Source organism: Lepisma saccharinum, chromosome 17 (genome assembly GCF_977018435.1).
Source record: "Lepisma saccharinum chromosome 17, izLepSacc3.1, whole genome shotgun sequence".
NCBI classification, from domain to species: Eukaryota; Metazoa; Arthropoda; class Insecta; order Zygentoma; family Lepismatidae; genus Lepisma; species Lepisma saccharinum.
In genome coordinates this window covers 21493118-21514887 of record NC_139245.1, presented here as the reverse complement: position 1 = coordinate 21514887, position 21770 = coordinate 21493118, and the positions used below count along the sequence as shown (strand labels likewise).

The window sequence follows — 21770 nt, the reverse complement described above, 5'->3', positions numbered from 1 at the left end:
TAATGTTCTCATTTATGAAAACAGGATTCCCACTCATTCTGCAAAACCAAAAGCTCTGACTTTTCTAGGCACGGCCAAATAATTTAATATTCTTACCGAAGCTATGTATAGAACACATTAATACACATATTAATTATAATAATACTGCATTAATCACATCTGAAACCCTATGTCTCTGCTTGTAATAACTTAGTATTTTGTTAATGGTACATAACCATAGCTTTATACATGTTCATCAATGAATTACCAAACTGTAAAATACAAGATACTAATCTCAAAACAATGAAATAAGCAGAGAACACAAAACTAAGGGAACCACTTAATAGTAAATGGCACCCTAGTTCAATTACGGGCACCAGAGTAAAAAGGGCATACCCCGAAAGTATGCAGGCAGATATGGGCATCTTTGGGGAATTACCCTATTTTTTTTATTATCCAATAATAGAAGGTTTCAATATTGAAGTAAAAAGAATTACACAAAATCAAATATAGAATTGCAAATATGTTAAATTTTAGGGTGTACCGTGTACCTATGGCTCGCAGGCATGCTTGGGATATACAGATGGGAGATCAGCAGGCACGTCGCCTGATAATGATCACATGAGCACGTGAGCACTCATGTATATGTTCTAAATTACGTACATATTAAATGAACACACACACACATATATATATTTATTATATATTGTTAAATTTTAGGGTTGATTACATTTCACAACATGGTATAGCAATAACTAAAAATTAAAAACCAATGAGCAGTATAATGCCAATGGATATACAGTGCTCAAAAAAAGTATTGCATATTCAGGTTTGTGATCATTTTATTGTACTAGATACATGGAATCATAGGCATCGCAGGCATGCTTGGGATATACAGATGGGAGATCAGCAGGCGCGTCGCCTGATAATGATCACATGAGCACGTGAGCACTCATGTATATGTTCTAAATTACGTACATATTAAATGAACACACACACACACATATATATTTATTCGAAAAAATCCTTCTTTGATGTTCGAGTATATAAACACAATTTAGTCTGACACGACGTCTATCACGTCTGATAACTTTTTTAGATAGTTGGTTACACTGTCTCCCACGGTGTTCCATGGATTGTGTTGAACACAATTGCTGTGCGTGTTGCATCAAACTTGCAGCTAAGGGGCAGTTGGCCAATATACCCCGGAAATGTTCACTGTGCTTTGCGAACACATGGTGGTGCAAGCCCTGATGCAAGCGACAATACTTCTTGCATTCGGCACCAGAGTTCAGCATATATAAGGAAGGCCTGGTTCGAGACTGTCTGCATAGTTGCATAATGTGAATTTCATTTTAATTATTTCTCTTGGTATCGTTATTAAGTGCATTGTGCGTCGGTGTGTAGCGTTCATTTACTTGACCCACAGTGAGAATTTTATTATCTGTGTAATATCTACATCTCAATTATAGACTTCGACTGGTCATCCTTCAGGAGCGAGTTCGTGCAAATTTATCTATTGCAAACATGACTACTTACTGATTTGCCCGAATAGGTGGCTAAAGAACACACACTAAACATGCAGTTTCTTTAGCCACTTATTTGGGCAAATCAGTAAGTAGTCTTGTTTGCAATAGATACATTTAAAAAATATATAAATATATCTAAAAGACAATTGTTATTCTTTTTTCATTGGACAGTTCTTGTAATTGATCAATTCACTCGAATGCATGGACGGGCAAAGGACACATCCTGGGCGTTTGTTACCATATACACATATACAACAAATCGCTTCCAAAAGACTGCCTCTGGAACGATTCATTTCGTGCAAGATCAAGGATGGTAAATATGTTTGATTTGGTGTTTTAAGTCCACTTTATGCACAGTAAGACTAATCGGGACTGGACCTACAGTTTTAAGTGGGATCCGATTCACTATGTGCCTCCACCTGATATCAAACCAGGGGACGCGTATTTCACATGTGGACATTGACAGGAACCCCCGATTACAAGTCGAAGATGGGTAAACATGTTAATGACAACGATGAACAGATGTTACTATACACTTTAAACCAGTGTTCCCAATGTGTGTGTCGTGGCACCCTGGGCACCGTGATTGATTTACAGGGGTGCTGGTTGACTTACAGGGGTGCTGGGAAATGTTCCAATATTTTCACTGAATTGTTAGTTAATGCTATGAATGTTTCAAATGTGCTTATTTAGTATATTTTTACATTGAAATGTTTCTGAATTTGATATATGTATCTATTTTTTAACTTAAGGCATGCAAGTAACTGATCATTACAAGTGTTAGAGAGGCACTCTAAAAATCTTGAAACACTAAGGGCACCGTGAAGCAAAGAAGTTTGGGAACCCTTGCTTTAAATGGTCGAAAATCAATCTCTCTGAACCATGGCAAAATGGTGCTAGGAGGAAAAATACGAAACACGAGGGAAGAAATATGAGCAATGTCACATTGACTGACACTTCAATCTTATGCATCGCAACTGAGCTATTGTGAGCGGAGCGAGAGGACATTCTGTATAATAACCAAATATCTTAATACACAAAATACACTTTTTCTGGACTGGACACGTACTCCCCTCTGTCCTGCTAACGATGCACGTGCTTTCAATGCTGAATGAATGTCGTTGGTTAACATATGGTCAGTGTAACAGAAAGTAGATTGTGAAGTATGGTAGTCTTACGTTGTATATACCTGAGATTGAATGTTATACTAATTAGTTTGCACTAGCCATTACTAATTGTAAATTACGTAATTGAAAGGGTGTTAATTGAATAAAAAATCTTATATTACTTCAAATGTAGCATGATTTTTGGGGGAAATCGTTGAAAATAAGTTGAACTGTTATTCTCACTTTTTCAATTGAAGATGAAGTTACAATGGAGAGGAGTAAATCTCCATCGAGTATAAAAATTTTATTGTGAATACCCGTATGTGAACCACACGTGACGCCACTGGAGTTCAGTACCGTGTATAGCCACCTCGAGCCTGAAGGCATGTTTGAACATGATGGGGCATGCTAAGAATAAGAAAGAGCATTCAACGTCTCCTGAGGAAGACTGTCCCACTCTTGAATGGCAGCCTCCTACAATTGCACCTTGTTCACAGGAGGATTTTTGCAGCTGACAATTGCTTGCTTCAGGTGTCCCCATGCATGTTCCACACAGTTCATGTCTGGAGAATACGCCGGCCACACCATGCATCGAATGCCATGCATATCAAGGAACTCTTGAACCACTCAAGGTTGATGGGGTCGAGCGTTATCATCCACCAGCGTGAAGCCATCCCCCACAGTTGTAGAGAAACCTGCTACCACGGGTTCGAGAATAGAGTTTCTGTACATCAGACCAGTCATGTGACCCTGGAGAGGAATTAGGGGCCTACGTCGACCAAACATGATTCAAACCCAAAACATAATGGAGCCTCCCCCCCCCCCCCCTTTGGTGGTGACGTTCCTGGATGAAGGGCTCGTTCAATCTCTCATCTGATCATCTCCAACCCCTTATGCTTTTGCTTAACGGGTGCAAACTGATGGTGACCTCGTCTGTAAAGAGCGTGTGCTCCCACTGTTCCAGACTCCATTCACTGTGCATTATTGCCCACCTTACACGGTCTCTCTTATGGTGTCGTTTCAGAGGAACCTTGGGTAAGGTTCTTCTTGACGTCAATCCTTCCTCATGGAGTCACTTCCGCACTGTCTGATTGGAAACATTCGCTCCTGAAGCCCTCCGCAGATCCTGGCACAAACTGGTAGCAGTTGCAGTGGGTCTATGACGTGCCGAAACCACCACGTACCGATCTTCCCTGTGTGTTGTTTTGCGTGGCCGCCCTGTTCTTAGTCGATCAGCAACTGATTGTGTCTCCCTGAACTCTTTCCACACTCGAGAGACATCACTTTGGCTCACTCTGCATGGGCAGCGACGTCCACTTGGTGATATCCCTCTTGCAGCAGCGTTACGAGGGCCACTATTTATATTTTGAGCCTTGGCAACACTGATTGAAGTTAGGCGCGATTTGACGTTTGCACGGAATCGTCTGGCATTATTGACCATAACGTACTTCAAATGTTTTGTCAATAGCTTCATTTGTGTTGTTTATGTTGCCTTGGAGATTGCGCGACAACAATAAAATGGAATTAACTTGTGAACATTTTCGTGCGATGATTTTTTACGATTTTCGACGTGCATTATCAAGACAAGAGTACATCGATCAACTTACTTCCACATTTGGCGATGAAGCCCCATCCTTTGCCACTGTGAAACGCTGGTATAACGAATTTAATCGTGGCCGCCATTCGCTCACCGACGAGATTCGCGAAGGTCGTCCAAAATCAGTTGTTGTTCAAGAAAACATTGATGCTGTGCAAAACCTAATACTGCAAGATCGTCATGTGACATACTGTGTTCTCATAGCATTTTTTTTATCCATCCATATACATACATATAATAATCTTTCTATGTAACCATATCTTGCATACTGTTTAGGAAAATAAAATTATTTTAATTCTGCCTAAACTAACACCAGCATGTAAGCCCTCTCCAATATCGCAACTAGCAAATTAACAAAATCTGTAGATTTATGTCCGTTTTAAGATAGAATGGCATCACAAATATATTTATGCCCATTGAATTCCATGTATTAATGTAGCATTATACAAATAAATCATAGGCACGACATTCTAGAAGTATCATAAAGAACACCAATGTTGCTGGACTCTGTTTCAGAAAATACGAACCAAACTTTATCATATGACAAAGATAACTGAAATCCATCAAACCTTCACAAAGATATCTTCAAACTGAAGTCAATTTCCAACCTAATGGAGCCTACCTTCTGAAAGTCCGTACTAAATCCAGCTAAAGCTAGTAGCTACTCTTGAATCGAACGAACATAGAAACCTATCAAAAATTATTTTCCTGTAGTTTACGGTTATTACAAGCATAAGAAAACAGTTTTTCATTGTGACGTTTCAGGAAAATAATTCTACAATGCAATCAATGCGTACATACAAGAAAAACTACTATCAAAAATTGTTTGTAAACTCTGCACCTATGGTAAAAGCGAAGAAACTTCACACATGCCAACCACACAAAAAGACAAAAGAAACAAGTCATCTTCACACCAATTATCTTCAAATTTATCTACAGATAACCCTGGTTTTCAAAACTTATTTTTATCATTTAATCCTTAATACTGTAATAGATAAACTTCATGTGAACTACATTTAAACTATAAAAACCAATAAGTAGTGTAGTAGATAAAAACCCTCCCTTGTGTATTGCATCCTTTCACAAAGGATTTAGGGCACAGCGGTCTGTACCAGGCTCCAACTGAGAGGCTGGGTGAGCCCTAGGGCACATCTGTAGGAATAACATTAGAAAAAATTCAACCGAGAGAAACTTCTTGATGGGAAGAGACTGGATCTTCTGTGTGGCAGCCAGGTATTCTACCAATTATCACCACAGCTCAAATGTGAAATATAGTCATCTTCAATGCAATTAAGATGACAGAATGGGAAAATCAGTACCCCATAAGTGTTAAAATGGCTACACTCAGACTCATTGAACAGACTTTTTCATTTCTTTCTTTCCAACTTTATCAAGAAATAGAGAACTCAACTTTCTCCTGTTATCTGACAGGATGGCATTGTTTTACAACAAAAAAACTTCAGTTATCAAAAGTGACAGATTTATATGCACTGTTCAAAGTTCAAACTCTGATACTGTTTATCAGCTTTGACTCGAAACAAAGTACAGGACACACACTCACCCTTCAAAGAAAGATAAATCAATTTGTTGTGTAAAACAAATTATTTAACATATCAATTACAATTTGTCTACAAGTCTCTTGATAGATTGTGTTTGTAAATAAAGTTAATGACACTGGTTTACTTCAGTCTAAATAATCGTATATTGTCAGATTCATTGTGTGGATCTCTTCTCTTTAAGCTTGATGCTTTGATATTATAAATAAAGATTGTGCATATATTGATGCAGCCACCTTGGTGTAATGGTTAGTGTAATGTGGTACAAAGTCAATGGTTCTGGGATTACATTTCATTGTATTTGCTTCCTTCCCCCACTTCATGAATTCAACATTTATTGTCAAAATTAACTGAAAGTAGAAAAGTGACAGTACATGAACACAGATAATGTTGTTTTGCTTTATTTTACTTGGCTTTTTGTGCCACTTTTGGCTAATTTGCAAAGATGGGAATGAGTGATGATATGATGAAATTGATGAATGGACACACACAAACATCCAAGAACAGGCTGGGATTCAAACTTGGGACTCCTGGCATACTGGCACAATGTGCTAACCACTTGGATAATGATGTTGTTGATTTCGTTATTTTACATTGCTTTTCTGCCACTTTTGGCTAATTGTGAAGATGAAGAGCAACGATATGATGAAATGGATGAATGGACTCACAAAGAAAACCCATGCCCAGGCAGGTATTCAAAGCCAGAACATCTAAACACAGATAAGTATATATTGTAGGAACACAACTAGAAACTTCACATAACTAAAAATTTTGATAATTTGATTGCCTGTGGAAAGGCAAGACATCTTAATATGATGTGAAGGAATCGTAAATGTCCGCATAGGATAGACAAAGTACAGTATTTAATTTCCTTTCATAATAGGAGGAAGAAAGATTACTGATTGTTCCTCCTCCTAACTGCGGCACTGTCCTCTATTTGCATGTTGTTATACTTGTAACTTGGTAATTTACGGTTTGTGGTGAGGATCAATTAAATCGGGAATACATATGTGAACATCTGTCTTTACCAGAACCTCAACCTAGAGCAAGGCAATGAGATTTGAGTCTAAGTTGCACTGTCTATTAGCAATTCAATACTAACAGTTACAAGAAAATCAGCACCTGAAGTGGAAAATATCAGCTGGTGGAATGGTTAGTCAAAGTGTTGGGGTTGGCTGGAGAGATGCTCCTATGGTTTAACATAGTGACAATGAGAGCTGGGAGGATACCACCTCCCCCTTCCTTCCAGCACTGAAGAAAATATGATTTTAACTATTCACCCAGCTAAACTAACAATTTTATGACGAAGTTGGGTTATGCTAGTTAGGTTTAATTGCACCAAAGTATCTGGACCTTTATGGTACATGCCAATACCATTAACCAGGCCCGTAGCCAGGCAGGGGCTGGGGCTCAGCCCCCCCTGGCACTGCCATCAGGCTCCCTTTACATTAGGTAAACTATTTTGCATACAGTAAAACCTGTCTATCCCGGAACATGATGGTTCCGAGCAAAATTTTCCGTCTTAACAGTTTTCCTTCATATACAGGGTTGACTTTAAATACAGTATAGAGTGCTGCAGGAAATAATGGAAAGACAGATTTACATTTCGCATTACTTATAATGTAGAGTACTAATGCATGTACGTACATGAATAAAAATGCGATACAGTCGCAATAGGCATAGCAGAGATTACAATTATGTAACTACACAACATGTAGTACACTTTTTACAGTATTGTAAGAACGTACAGTGCGTACTTATGTATCTTTTCGAATCCGGGACCCCTGGCGTCGTAGCGCGATGTGCATAGAGGGAAAGAGAAAGATTGAAAGATGGAATAAGAGAGGTGAAGAAAGAAAAAAAGAAACAAACAAAGAGAGATAACAAGAAAAATAGAAACATGATGAAAGAACAGAGGAGAAATAGACAAAGAAAGGTGGAGAAAGAGGGTAAGAGATGAAAGAAAGAAAAACTGAATCGTAACAGCTATGAGTATTGTAGCACATTCTTTCATATCGGCAATGTTACCAATAAGCAAGTGGCAACAGAGGCATGTTCCACTTACAGTATTGCATTGTTTTCTTGCGAGCGAAAAAAATAAAGGAAGAAATTTCCGTCTCACTGACAATAAAAACATCTCGTTGGTCTTTAAATGGTGTTCCGTTTCCACGTTCAGGAGGTTTCCGCCTTAAGCAGGTCATTTTTAGGTATAAAATCGGTCCGTTCTGGCGACTTCTTTTTTCCGTATTTACAGGTTTCCTTCTAATAGAGGTTCCGGGATATGCAGTTTTTACTGTAATTTGTTTCCAGTGAAGAGTGAAAATGTAGACAACTCAGAACTTTAAGGATAAATCCACAGAATATGAACAGTATCTATTACATTCACACATTTTGTTTATGAGCAGAACTAGCTGCAAATATTTAGAATATTCTCTAGACTTTAGAAAGTTCTTTCATAGGGGAGCTTCTTTATCTGTAGGCTACCTTCACTTTCCCCGTTGCAATCTGTGACTTTTATGTCATCATGCAAGTTCCCTCCGCATCTGCGTCAAAGGTCAACAACAGCTCCCAAGTTTTGGGAAGGAAGGGGAGTTTAATTGCTTCGGCCAGGGGTGGAATATACTGTAGGCACTGTGATTAAATATTGTGTGTGTCATACATAGCACCACGAACCATTCATAAATGATGCACAGTTACATGCACGTTCATTTACGTTATACTACTGTTACACAGTAGGAAAACCGCTGTTTGGAAACACTGACCGGGTGTTACGTCATCAAATGCATGCAAAATTTGGTTCACGTAGTAGAAGGACATCAATGGAACAGGTTTCATGCATCGGAGAGACATTAATGTTGAAAAATAGATAGTTTTCTGCGAAAATTCATTAAGCGAGGGGAAAAAACACTTCCCAGACCTTCGTAGAGTATACAGAAACTCTTTTCGGTAAGTACATTCTCCTGTAAAATTGAAGAAATACGTTTCGGGGATACTTAAATTTTACCATATCATCAAACATGGTTCCTATGTTTCTGTATGGAGAATGATCGAGGTAATGAAGAACGTAATTTTGCAACATATATAGACGTAAGTGTACAATTTTTTCACGTGACCCCCAAAATCTTAACTTCAGATACGTTACTAGGACTGCATATTTAGTGAGTATAAGAAGTAGGAAAGGAATTGGAGACATTCTCTATATTGTACATTCATACCTAATAATTTTAAAAAATCTACTACTAGTTAAGGCAATCCTGTTCTGTTACTCGGAATTGCTTCAATCAGCAAATAACACTTAAAAATGCATGGAACTTTTCTAATTCAAATTATAGCAAAACCTGTGGTCAGATACATTAAAGATATTAAAAATCAATCATACAGCTTCTCTTGTGAATCTGGAGTCGCTAAAATAGTAACAATGCTTAACAAAATGCAGTGCATCTCATACTACTTATTAGTATTAGTGACTAAATTGCAAACTTACTTATTAAATATTTGTTTATTCATGTGCATAGAAACCCAGCTCAATGAAACCAGTGTATGGCACCACTGTTGGGTACTGAGACAGGTTTGCCTTATATCATCTGCCAGTCAATACTGCAGCCAGGATTTCAATCTTCTGCCTCAGAATGAAAAGAAACATGCTCTCTTACTTCAAGTTCATTAATGAAGCTACACATTAGGATACTAGGAGATAAGCGCAGCAAAATTTTTCACTCAGAATTATCCAATAAAACCAATACAAAATTAGGTTCACTTCTGCTATCGAGTTTTTATTCCATAAACTTTTATTTTATGCCTTTACTTCTTCTAAGGTTTATCTCCACTGGAACGTATTAGTCTCCTTTGATATCTACAATGAATCCAATTCTAATAGAAGACAAAAATCGTTCAACCACTGTCGCGCAGGTACACTCGAAAAAAAGCATAATCATTGATGCGGTGTAGATGAAAGTCAACCAATGAACTTGTTTATTCTGATTTAGAGTAGAACGAGAGGCAAGAAAGCGTTGGAACGCAATGTTTAGGTAATAAATACTTTCAAACAATAAGTATCACACAAATTCAACTTTTGGAATAACGTCGACGGAGTTACCACCGAACGATTCTACACTATGACTATTTAACTTTTGAAGAAGGTAATATACAACCCAACTGACAGTGAACAATACTTTGCCCTTTCACAATAATTATATACGGTGATGCACCGGTGGTTTCACATACGTCAGTCACAAACTTGTACACAGTACAGGACAGCACTAATTGCAACTAGCCAACCAAGGACACTGAACACCATTTCAGATGGCTCATTCGATCCGACGTTAGTATTTTCACACACTTCATCCATCCAAACTATTGTGACAAACACTTCAAACTGCAACAAGCTAGGAGAACAGAAGACAAAATACCTTTTTCTTCGATTCCACTACAGAAACACTCTCTTTCGCTGTCGACAGCAGACTTCACCCACCGACCCCCCAAAACACCTACACAAAAGCAGAAAGCCTTCGCTTCCACAGTTGCCAGATACTCACAGTTGTTGCATACCACGAAGCGAACTAAATAATCTTGCATATATAGCTCTTTGCACCATGATCTTTCAGAAAACAACATTATAGAATATCTTGTAGTAAGGTTTCCTGCATAGCCGTAACATTATCATTTCCACCTTTGAGATGGAGGAGGTGTTCGATCTTACAACGCGACGAAGAACTTTCTTGTATGGGTACTCCCAGACTCGATATTCAGCCGTCGACCTGCGTAGTGGAGGGTTCAGCGTCACGTAGAGGGTCAACGAAGTTAGTAATAGGTTGTGTTTGTATACAGCGTATATTGATATACCTGTATATTGAATTGTAACTTCTGCAAATATGCTGCATAAAGAAAGAAACTGCCGGAGTACTAATTGAGGCGAGTGTACAGTGAAGACAGATGTCCAGACGGTCCAGCTGGTCAATCTCGCATGAATGTGTTTCTCCCATTATCTCACTATCGCGATTAAAACAGGAGGTAGAAAGACGACATAAAATAACCTTAATATAAAGTCAACTTTTAGTTAGTGTGCAGTATTATTAATTTTATCCCTTTCTTTTTTCATTTGAATTCATTAATTCTAATGTTAGTATTTATTACGATTACTATAAGGGCCTCACTAAAGGGGCTTACAAGGGCAGTACCAGTAACCTCCCCGCCTTTGGATTACATTTTCTTGAAACAACTTGAGGAATCGGATTTATTTGATACATTTTTCTATTAATTTTATCTAGCGTAAACCGCAAAAATTCGGGAGACTCGAAGCCCCCTAAGTCCCCATGGATACGTACCTGGCGGTACTAATATTTTACCAACCTGTGGCGGCGATTGGATACCAAAACTATGAGGGGGGCAAGGTACCAAAACTAGGGGGGGCAAGGACAGTTTACTTTCGCTTGTTAGATACGGTTTAGCATAGTGCGGGAGCGAAAGTTGCAAGAAGTGGGAGGAGTAAACTTCCCCCTCGCCGCCACTGTAAAGCTCTTATAGCCTTCAGAATCGACACTCATTCGAATATCATTCATTGGCATAATGTGCGAATCTGAGATTCCTTCTCGATTAGCCTCTGTAAAGAAAGTCTATTAGAAAAATAGTATATGCACGGTACTGTACGTGATACACATAATGGAATGTTTGAGAAAACCAGTTGGCAAATATTCACCGAAACTAAAGTGGTTTGAACTGTAACTGTAGTTGACTACACTGTTAAGTTAGCAGTAAACTGTCTGTACCAAGAGAAAAAAACGAAGCTGTTCATCCTTCCATTAAATAGAACTCATACAAATACAACAGTTACTCCTTTCGTTACAAATGGCGATGGTGGTGTAATGGTTAGCATAGTTGCCTTCCAAGCAGTTGATCCGGGTTCGATTCCCGGCCATCGCATACAATTTTATTTTCATTAGTATATTGCGTAGTTTTCATTTACAAAATGTCAATTTTTTTATGGTCGCAACAGGGACTGCGCGCGCACACACACGCACCACACAAAAGAATTTTACATTTTTTGCTTTATGATATTTCTATGTCGTGGTTTTCCTGAAGACAGGAAATGTTCGACAACAGAAACCGTATAAAAATATGATTCTTGTGTGATTGATCACGGAGATGGACATACCTATTTTAAGTGCGGAGTAATACAATAATATATTGGAGGTATGCGTATGCCCCCTTTCCCCAAGAAATCAATACATTAAAAATATTTTTTGACTACTTTCTTGAAGACAATAAATGATGAGAAAATTCTCTCAGGATATCATCAGGGGCAGTTACGGATAGGCTTCCGAGCTTTCGAGAGATTCAGTCCCTGAGGACGAGAGTGATGCTAGTTCTCGAAAGCTAGGAAATTATCTAGAACTGAGCTGGATGGTTTCCAGATAGAATCTCCTCGTTTCCTTTTCTTTTGAGTAGTTAAATCCCCCCCCCCCCAGAAAATTTATGGATGTCCTTACGATTACTATTTAGAACTGAAATAATAGCCCAGATATACAGGAAGGACTCGAGAATTGGAAACATGCCTACCCAATAAAGACTTGGTTACTCTAAAGAAGTAGAAGATTACGAGAAATGAACAGGCACACAATCAAAAGTAAAAATTGCAGAATATGCCTGGAATCAGGGTCGGCTCTACCGTACGTGCAACACGTGCATTTGCACGGGGCGGCAAAATGTATAAAAAATGGAAGCTGCATTATTTGAGTCAGTTTGGTCATCTTGGGGCGGAGACAATTCAAATTATATCCATTTGCCAGTGGCGTGCCCAAGGGGGGTTGGTGGGGGTTATCACCTGCCCTTTTAGCCCAGTATTCCTAAAAAAAAGAACGTCAAAAGGAGGAAAAGAAGGCAAAATGAGGACTGATTACCAAAAATATATACATAACCCCCCCCCCCTTTAAAAAATCCTGGGCATGCCACTGCCATTTGCATATGCAGTATAAAGCAGAAACGGATAAGAAAAGCAAAGAGTAACTGCGAAAGAAAGCGGTGCCGCAGCTATTATTGTTTTGTCAGTGAAAATGGTAAACATCGTCTACTGTACGTGTGCGGTTCCAAATAACGACGCTATCTATTGTTTGATCGCGCGCAAGTCCTCCGCCCCCACCCACTGTTATCGAGGTTAGAGTTAAACTGACGTGTCGAATTCGGTAGTGGGAAATACCTAGTCTGGCCATAAATACTGATACACACTATTTTGTGAATAAATTGAATATGGTTTCAGATTTTTAAATGTTCTTGTAGTATGTTACACTTACATATATCACACTCAAATAAATAGCACCAATCAGTTTTCAATATGTACACTTTTCGCCCTCACACAGGATCGAAGTCTCCCTGGCCAGGCATCTATTGCAGCACGGATGGTCTTGATGTGAAATTCCGCCCCTGCTGCTATCAAGGAGCGCTTTTAACTTTCAGTTCTAGGGTGCCTCTTCTTGCAGACAGTACCCTCTAGCTCTGGGCAGAGTTTGTAGTCCAAGGTACTGAGATCATGGCTATCAGATGGCCAATCATAAGTGGAGATGAAATCGAGTACACTGGTCTTCAGTCAACGTCGCATTATCCTTGCCTTATGAGCTGGGGCAGAATATTTCTTGAACATTCAGGATTCATTGTGAAACATTGTTTGGTTCTGTTTGGTTCAACAGTGTCACGAGAGGGTCCAGGACACTTTCCACATACACTTTCGCACGTCTTTTAAGCCCTTTTTCTCAAAAATGAGGCCTGGTGGAACTCTCATAGCTCACCCCTCCACCAAACAATGACTGAGGAGGGCTGGTGGCATATCTGATTGTTGGGAACTCTCTGACAAACGTCTCGAGAGTTTGAAGCATACAAACTTTATTCAGTGGTGAACAATTTCTTGTCAGTGACAGAATCCTGCAATGCTCATTGGCAACGTACCGCTGCAAAAGCCGTCTCGATTTCAGTTCCCTCTGCTTCTTCACTTGTGTCGTCAGGAAATTTCCAGTACTCCACCGGTAAGCTCCAATTCCAAGGTCTTCATTAAGTACCCTGAACATTGATTGTTGTGAAATGTTCAGCTCCTGTGTCATTATCACTTGCTTCCGGATGGGATTTCGGCAGATGCGAGCCATCACTGCTTTAACAGCCGCAGCTGTTCATACGGTGTGAAGTCGACCAACTCTTGGACGATCTTTCATGCTACCAGTATCAGTGTATCTCTGGATTGTCTGATACGCAAACTTTTGCTGATCTTCTGGATTTGTAGGTGCTGGAAAATCTTAGTGACCGACTTCCCAACCATATGCAGAGTAATTACGGCTACTCTGTTTTCATATTCGCCCCACTCCATGCTAAGCCCAAGAAGATACACACTTGATCTTTCACAGCTGAACACACAATGGCCAGGAGTGAACTTCAGCACAAGCATGGTTCATGAGCCTGACTACCGGATGTACAGTCCAAGCCGAAAGTTTGTAACAGTATTTATGGTCAAACTAGGTAGAGCTGCATTGTTCTTTGACGTGTTGATCGCGAAAGGTGGTGATGATAGGTATTGCCGAATCGCGCAAGACGCAATAGTAAATACGAATAGCCGCTGTTTTTGTCGTTGCTGGTTGCACCTCATGTATGCCACTGAGTTATGCGATGAACTGAAGGTACTTTCCAACTTAATAGAAGATGAATCACCTCCACTTGAAGTGTTGCGCTACATTAGTGACAATTGTTTCGCTCCAAATGTAGCCGTAGCTTTGAGAATACTGCTTACTCTGCCGGTAACACTTGCAAGTGGTGAACGTAGTTTTTCGAAACTAAAGCTTATTAGAACGTTCCACAATGGGCGAATCGCGGTTAGAAGGACTTGCCATGATCTCAATTTAACATGAAATTGGTAAAAAATTAGACTATGGTTCTGTTATTCGCGACTTTGCAAATAGAAAAGCTAGAAAAGTTCATTTGTAAGCTTTCCAACATAAAGGGGGAAAAGGTACAAAGTGAATAGTGTAATCATGAAGAAATCGTGGTTTACGAGGCGTACATAATTGTACATACATAGTTTATTGTAAATAGTAATGAAATGAAGATATGTTACTTCATGTACAAAGTTCTGGAAAATGTACATAATTATGTATGGTATAAATAGTCGTGAAGAAATAGTTAATCAAAACAGGAGAGCTGAGAGTTCTGCACGTCGGCAGAAACTATGGTGAATAAATGCAACAGATATTTTATTATTATTAGGCTTAAATATATATTATTATTTTTTATTTATGAATAACTTATCTTCTCACATTATGTATTCTTTCATTTTATTATAAAAAATTGGTTATACTATGTGAAATTGCCACGGATAACAAGCTTAGTTGTTCATACATTACGTTTTCTTTGTACGTATTTTGGGAGGGGGCAAGAAGTAAAATTGCACGGGTAGGCAAAATTCCTACGGCCGGGGCTGCCTGGAATGATCGGGGAACCCATTACTTAACGAATGCAAGCATTGTATACGGAATTGTGATAGTTTGGAATAGGACACAATAAATAAATGAATAAGAGATCTACATTCACGCTCTATCTATATCGTATGTGGATTCCATTTTAAACTGTAGGTCCAGTTCTAAATAACCTAAACAAGTAGATTTAAAATCAAATCTATAAGAACTCATTGTAGGTGATACAGTGTCATTATCTTTGATTTCTTGGGGGAGGGGCATACCTCCAATATATTAGTGTATTACCCCGCTCTTAAAAAATGTATGCCCGTTATCAGTAACCCAAAAATATCATATTTTTGTACGGTTTCTGTTGTCGAACGTTTTTTATCTTCAGGAAAACCGTGAGAGAAATATCATAGTACAAATAATGTAAAATTCTTTCGTCTGGTGTGTGTGTGTGTGCTAGCGCGCAGTCCCTGGTTTAACCATCCAGAAAATGGATTTTTCGCAAATGAAATCTACGCAATATACTAATGAAAACAAAATTGTATGCGATGGCCGGGAATCGAACCCGGATCAACTGCTTGGAAGGCAACTATGCTAACCATTACACCACCATCGCAGGTTGTAGCAAAAGAAGAAACTGTTGTATTTGAATGAGTGAAGAGAGATCATTTCATGGAAGGATGAACCACTGCTTTTCTTTCTCTTGCGTACTGCTCCAATAGACAGTTTACCGCTAACCCAACAGTGTTGTCAACTACAATTCAAATTACTTCAGTTTCGGTGAATCTTTTCCAACGGATTTTCTCAAACATTCCATTATACGTATGTCAACGGCAAAGATAATAGCTATTTGCCTATAGGCAAATTGTCCATTGCTATTATCATTACTTTCTTATTCTACATTCTGTGTTGTTTTAAGGAATGAAATTCTGTTAATTTGTAACATGTATTGTCCTTTGTTTATTGACATGTTTATTTCAATTCACTCGTATCATATCACATTGTGTAAAAACAGACCAAATGGAAATGGTGATGGACAATTCACCTACTGTTTCTTTTGCCGTTGGGTACCTACTATTTTAGGTCCCATTTTTAAATTGACTTTCTTTACAGAGGCTAATCGAGAAGGAACCTCAGGGTCGCACATTTTACCAATGATATTCGAATGGCCACATCAATTTACTGGCGTCTCAAAAACAAGAAAAAATATTTTTAAAATGCCACAGCATTATTGACTTAGTCCTAGTACAATATAGTGTCGATACTGATCACTATAAGTGCTTTACAGTTGGCCTAATATTAGCACGGTATTGCTTCTCGTAAGAAAAAATGCTAATAAATTTGCATATGTTTAACCACCTCTAAGATGAAAGATTAAATATTGAGGTAAGGGTAAAGCCTTCCCTTAACACGTAGGGGGAGGTTGGATCGGCACACATTCACGATCGGCCGTTGCGGAGGCGATGTGATCAACACCAATCCTCGATTGCATCAAAGGCTGGGTGAATCCCAGAGCCACTTCATACTGGGACAAAAAGTCCCACTTGAGATTACCTACCCTGGATATCCCGCGTTGCAGTCAAACAGTCTAACAAATGGAGCACCACTGCTCTTTAAACATCGAGGTAACATCTAACATGGCTAAAAAAATAATCGATGAAGAATACTCCTGGATTTATAGAATGCACCGGTACACAATTGCATCAGCTTATACGGGCTATTCCAATAATTTACCTCTTATTATTATTATTAGTGATTAGAAATAAATTCCCCAAGTTTAGCAAAGCATGTTTACATAATTTAACCCATGGAAAATAGGCTATGACTCACAACAAATTAGGGGCAAGTTGAATTTTGGTCGACGTTAAAATCGCATTGGGAGGATTATTTTAAGAAAAGTCCCCCCCCCCCTTCAAGTCTTTCCTTCTTGCTCCCTCCTGCCCTCCTCGCCAAATATAAGAAAATCAACTTCTCAAAAATTCGACTACAACTTATGAACAAATAGGAGTTTCGGAACAAATCTTTCCTTTCCTTGTTTTATTTCTAGAGGATCAGTGAATACAAAGGTTGACAAAATAGACTTGGATGTATCTTTAATAAGATTTGGAAATTTATTCTAAAATCATTCCCGACCCGAATGACTTGGAGTAACTTTCGTGCAATTTGGAATGCACCAGTCAGCACTGGACAAACACCGCCCTCAGTCCGAGGTGACGAGGGCTGGCAGAAATCGCGTCACGACACAATGCATTCAGCCGAAACGCAAACATCAGTTCTTCATAGACCCAGGAAGGAGGTTTGAAGTCCATCCTTAATATGCAAATTGCTCGTCTCATCAATAAGGCTAAATCCTCAGAATCGCCAGCAAATTCCGACTCAGTTAACTGGCAATAATGTTACAGATTAGTTCATGGGCATAACTTTGGGCGGTCAGAATCGAACTATGGGATTTTCACTTTGGTGGGGGGAGGAGGGAAATCAAAAAGTTTTCTATCCCATAAGAATATCTCCCAGGACTGTTTTGCTAAATAACTGTTACATTTGCGAAATTATTACTCATTTATTACTTTGCCCCTCAGGTCCAAAAATGTTACCAAAGTAGCTACTATTAATTTGTACTTGCCCCGCCAAGTTACTCCTATGGATTAGATCATCTGAATGAGTCGTCCCCAGTAGCTCCTTACCTATAAATCGCAGTGCATCACAAAGTGTAATCATTCTTGCATGTATCCTCAAGATTTTGCATTACACATCATGGCGTAAGCTTTACTAAACCAAAAATAACAAGAACACCCAATGCTTTTGAAAAGTTGGCATCTCTGCACGTCAAGAACTTATATTTGATTGCATTATATGTTGGTATGCAACATGACAGAAAGGTCGATGCACATCAGTGGCGTACCCAAGGGAGGGATTGGTGGGAGTCATACCCCACCCCTTTGCCCCGGTATTCCTAAAGAAAAGAACGTCAAAGGCAGGACAAGGTAACAAAATGAGGTCTGACTACTAAAAAAAAATGCACGTAACCCCCTTTCAAAAATCCTGGGCACGCCACTGATGTACATACGTAAATAAAATATAGCACGTAACGACGGAGGGGATATAACTTTGAAATCTGATAGTACGTAGTTAGCAATAGAAAATGGTATTGGTTAATACCTAATTAGTAATTACATTAAGAATACAGATGGGAATAAGAGAATCCTCATCCAGCTACATACGTGTGGAACCGACTCCTCGATTTTGCAAGGCAAGTGTTCGCCATGTATTGATTGTTCCACTAGTTTCTTCAGTTTGCCTGAGCAAATATTATTTCTTGGACTACTCATTATGTAGGAATCGTGTGTGGGGGGATAGGGGGGAGGGGGTTGTTCAAGAAGAAGCATTTGGATTGAAAACAGTATTTGACTGAGACTTGAAGTTGGTTCATACCTGTTTGCACTGACAACGCTAGACGAGGAGGAGGGGGGAAGCATAAGGGAAGTTACATAGTCATCAATGAACCAGTTGCTCTCCCAGACAACAAGGACAATTTGGTAACTGAATTAAATTTTACCCTTTCCTAGGGATGTGACGAAGTTGAAAATTTACCGATGCCGATGTACTCACCGATAATTTTTGGAACCGATACCGATGCCGATATTTAACCGATTCCGATACATAAGATTATTAAACAGAAATGGGATGTTTTTTCAGCATGACAAAAATAAATTTGCTATGTACATTTCTATTGCATATCATATGTATAGACATATATATTCTCAAAAGATGTGAATGTACATTTGCATCTACAAACGGTGGTTATGTGAACCTTTAAGAAGAACATGGATTCTCAAGAGATTTTACATTAGTACACAAGCAGTTCTTTGAAATGCAAAATGAATTTCTGTTCTGCCAGATTCAACTTCAGAAATACGAGATTTGGAAGCACTTCTGGAAGTAACCTACTTCTTCTCTTATCGCAAATCTGTTCAGCAACACTGAACACTCAATCACTGAATACTGATGCAGCAGGTATGCCCAAGTATTTCCTCAGGACTTGCTTCAGGTTTAAATATTCATTTTTTGAATTTCCAATACAACAGCAGATCCTGGTTCAGCAATGTACTGTTTTATTTCCGATTTATAGTTAGGTTGATCCTCTGAATGAGTGTGCAATAATTTTATTACAAAAACTCTACAATAATGACGAATCATAACAAAATTTTCAATAAATCTTACAAAACTAGAATATAAAACTTATTAGAAGGTAAAAACTTTAGTATAATCTGTACCGGTTTAAATATCGGATTTTTGCCGATTCCGATACCTATGCCGATGTGTCAATTTCGGCCGATTTTCATACATCTGTAATCGGCTTCGGCACATCCCTACCCTTTCCAAATACATTTTTTTCATGTGATATTAAAGGGCATAATACAACAACAAAAATCCTCGCCGTGCCTCCTAATCCAGTTATTCTGGCAATTTTGAATCTGTTGCAAGTATCTAGATTAAACTGTTCTTGTTGTTATTATGATCATCATCATTGATATTAATATTGTAGTAATCTTAGGGAACTGAATACCAGGAGAGCTGTTACGGTACGCCTGCGCACACACACCACACACACACACAAATACATAGCATATCTCATAAGTCAGTTGACAATATAGTAAATTGATAATGTAAAGGCTAGTGTCATCTTACTTATGGAGCAACCAGCCTATATATATGTAGATGTGTGTGTGTGTAGGGGGTGTAGTATGTGTGTGTCTGTGCGTAGTCTGAGTGTAAACCTACTTTAGAAATACATCGGAAATGGTGTCGATGTAGCTTTCTGCCCTACAGAGACAACTGAAACTTTTTCCGTGGCCCTATCAATGAAAAATATCCTGGTTCATAAAAGCAATGACTTTTCTTTGACACGTATTGTGCCGAAGGTGAATCAACTTTGCAGACGTGCTAATACATTGTTAACAAGGAACAAAAAACACTTGTTTGCTGCCAGCTCCCTCTGAAAAAAACACGAGTCGTGCTGGACTTTGATCAATGATGAGCGCTCCTTCGAGACGTGGTGACGCTTCAAATGCGATTACAGATTTCGCTCAAACGTAATACCGGACACGTCGTCAAAAGTATCAACAGCTACAGAAATTTCAGCCGAACATCTATAATTTTTTTAATATTATTTCAAAATTTGTAGGATGTAAATATCACAAACGAAAGGATAAGAAGAAAATATATAGGACGCACATAAAATGTCTGTGCTTGATAGTGCGAGGGAGAGGAGGCTGCAAACCTTAGTCCTGCCTATAGGGCGCCAAAATATCTAGCAACGGAGCTGGTATATGCGAATGGAAAAAACATGTGAACGAAAACGTTCGATTGTTTGACTTATTTTACTTCGTCTTTCTGCCAATTTTGACTAACCTTGAAGATGAGTATGAATTCATGATTGGGGAATAAAATACACGGTTATAAAAGTAAATACACGTAAACAAGTTACTAACCTTTTCGGGCGAGACTAATTTATTTTAATTATTATCTCTATTAATCTCGGTGGCCCCTGCTACTTGGGAACAAGTTCTCCCCACCCACTTCAAGCACTGATTAAACACGACCAAAACCACTGGCAAAAATTAATAATGCGAAGCCAAAGTGCTTTGATGAGTTGGGAAAACAACAAAATGAAGCAATAAACACGAGAGGAATAAGCGGAGAATTCGAGGACAAAGAGAGGGAATAGAGAGATATATAGAAAGAGAGGAAGCAGAGATGGTAGAGGAAAAAGAGAGAATGAGAAGAACGGCGAGCAAAGAGAGAAAGAAACAGGCGATGGGGGAGAGAGAGAGAGAGAGAGAGAGAAGGCGACGAGGGATAAGGAAAGAGAAAAAAGAAGGGAAAGCAAAGGAAACAGCGGGAAGGGAGAAAGGTTGATAGAAAGAGAGAGACTGAAGAAGGGAGGGAGATAGAGAGGGGGAAGTAGTATCGCCTTTTTTGCATCCACGCGTTGCTCGTTTCTTGGCATTAAAGCAGTCGGTACTCTAAGACTCTAAATAATAAGAGCTGCAACGCCAAGGGTCTCGGGTTCGAATCCCGCTCGGGCTTGGTTGTTTGTGATAGTCCATTCATCAATTTCATCATTTCATCACTCATCCCCATCTTCGCAAATTAGCCAAGAGGCACAAAACGCCAAGTAAAATAAACTCAATCAATCAATCAATCAATCTAAATAATAATTATTATTATAATCAGTGGCAAATTTTGAGCTCGGGAAATCGTAAATACGCTACAATGTTATTGAAGTGTGCATTTCGATATGGAATGAACACTGCCAAAACATTGAACCGAGGAAATAACATGATGATACCGACCGTTTGTGTGTCAAGGTGAACCATTCCGTTGTTGGACCCTTCGCTCGAAAGCAAAAAGCAACGAAGACGCGGGGGATCCCGACCTACAACAAGTGCCAGGGAAAGGAAGGGAAAGGAAGCAAAAAATCGCTGATGACCTTCGCAGGGAGCTTGCCCGGCTTTAAGCCCAATTCAACCTAAAAATACTCCCAGACTGCAGGAAGATATCGCTGC

The 21770-nt window shown here is 39.0% G+C and overlaps 1 protein-coding gene and 2 non-coding genes across 6 annotated transcripts in view; 1 reads left to right on the top strand and 2 right to left on the bottom strand.

Moving 5' to 3' along the window:
- LOC146001580 (endonuclease/exonuclease/phosphatase family domain-containing protein 1-like) overlaps nucleotides 1-10272 on the bottom strand; it is a 34840-nt gene extending 24568 nt beyond the window's left edge. For 2 of the 4 annotated variants that reach the window (XR_014443583.1, XM_083139077.1), the window contains exon 1: nucleotides 10177-10272. The gene's annotated coding sequence lies outside the window, so the exon portion shown is untranslated. Of the gene's footprint in view, nucleotides 1-5052; nucleotides 5112-9251; nucleotides 9391-10176 lie in introns of those variants that run through there. The other 2 variants (XR_014443584.1, XR_014443585.1) reach the window with 2 other exon arrangements.
- Nucleotides 10273-11614: 1342 nt separating this feature from the next.
- On the top strand, nucleotides 11615-11686 carry TRNAG-UCC (transfer RNA glycine (anticodon UCC)). Its single transcript has one exon. It is a non-coding gene; the product is annotated as a tRNA-Gly (tRNA).
- A 4059-nt stretch (nucleotides 11687-15745) lies between these two features.
- TRNAG-UCC (transfer RNA glycine (anticodon UCC)) lies at nucleotides 15746-15817 on the bottom strand. Its single transcript has one exon. It is a non-coding gene; the product is annotated as a tRNA-Gly (tRNA).
- Between the last annotated feature and the right edge of the window lie 5953 nt (nucleotides 15818-21770).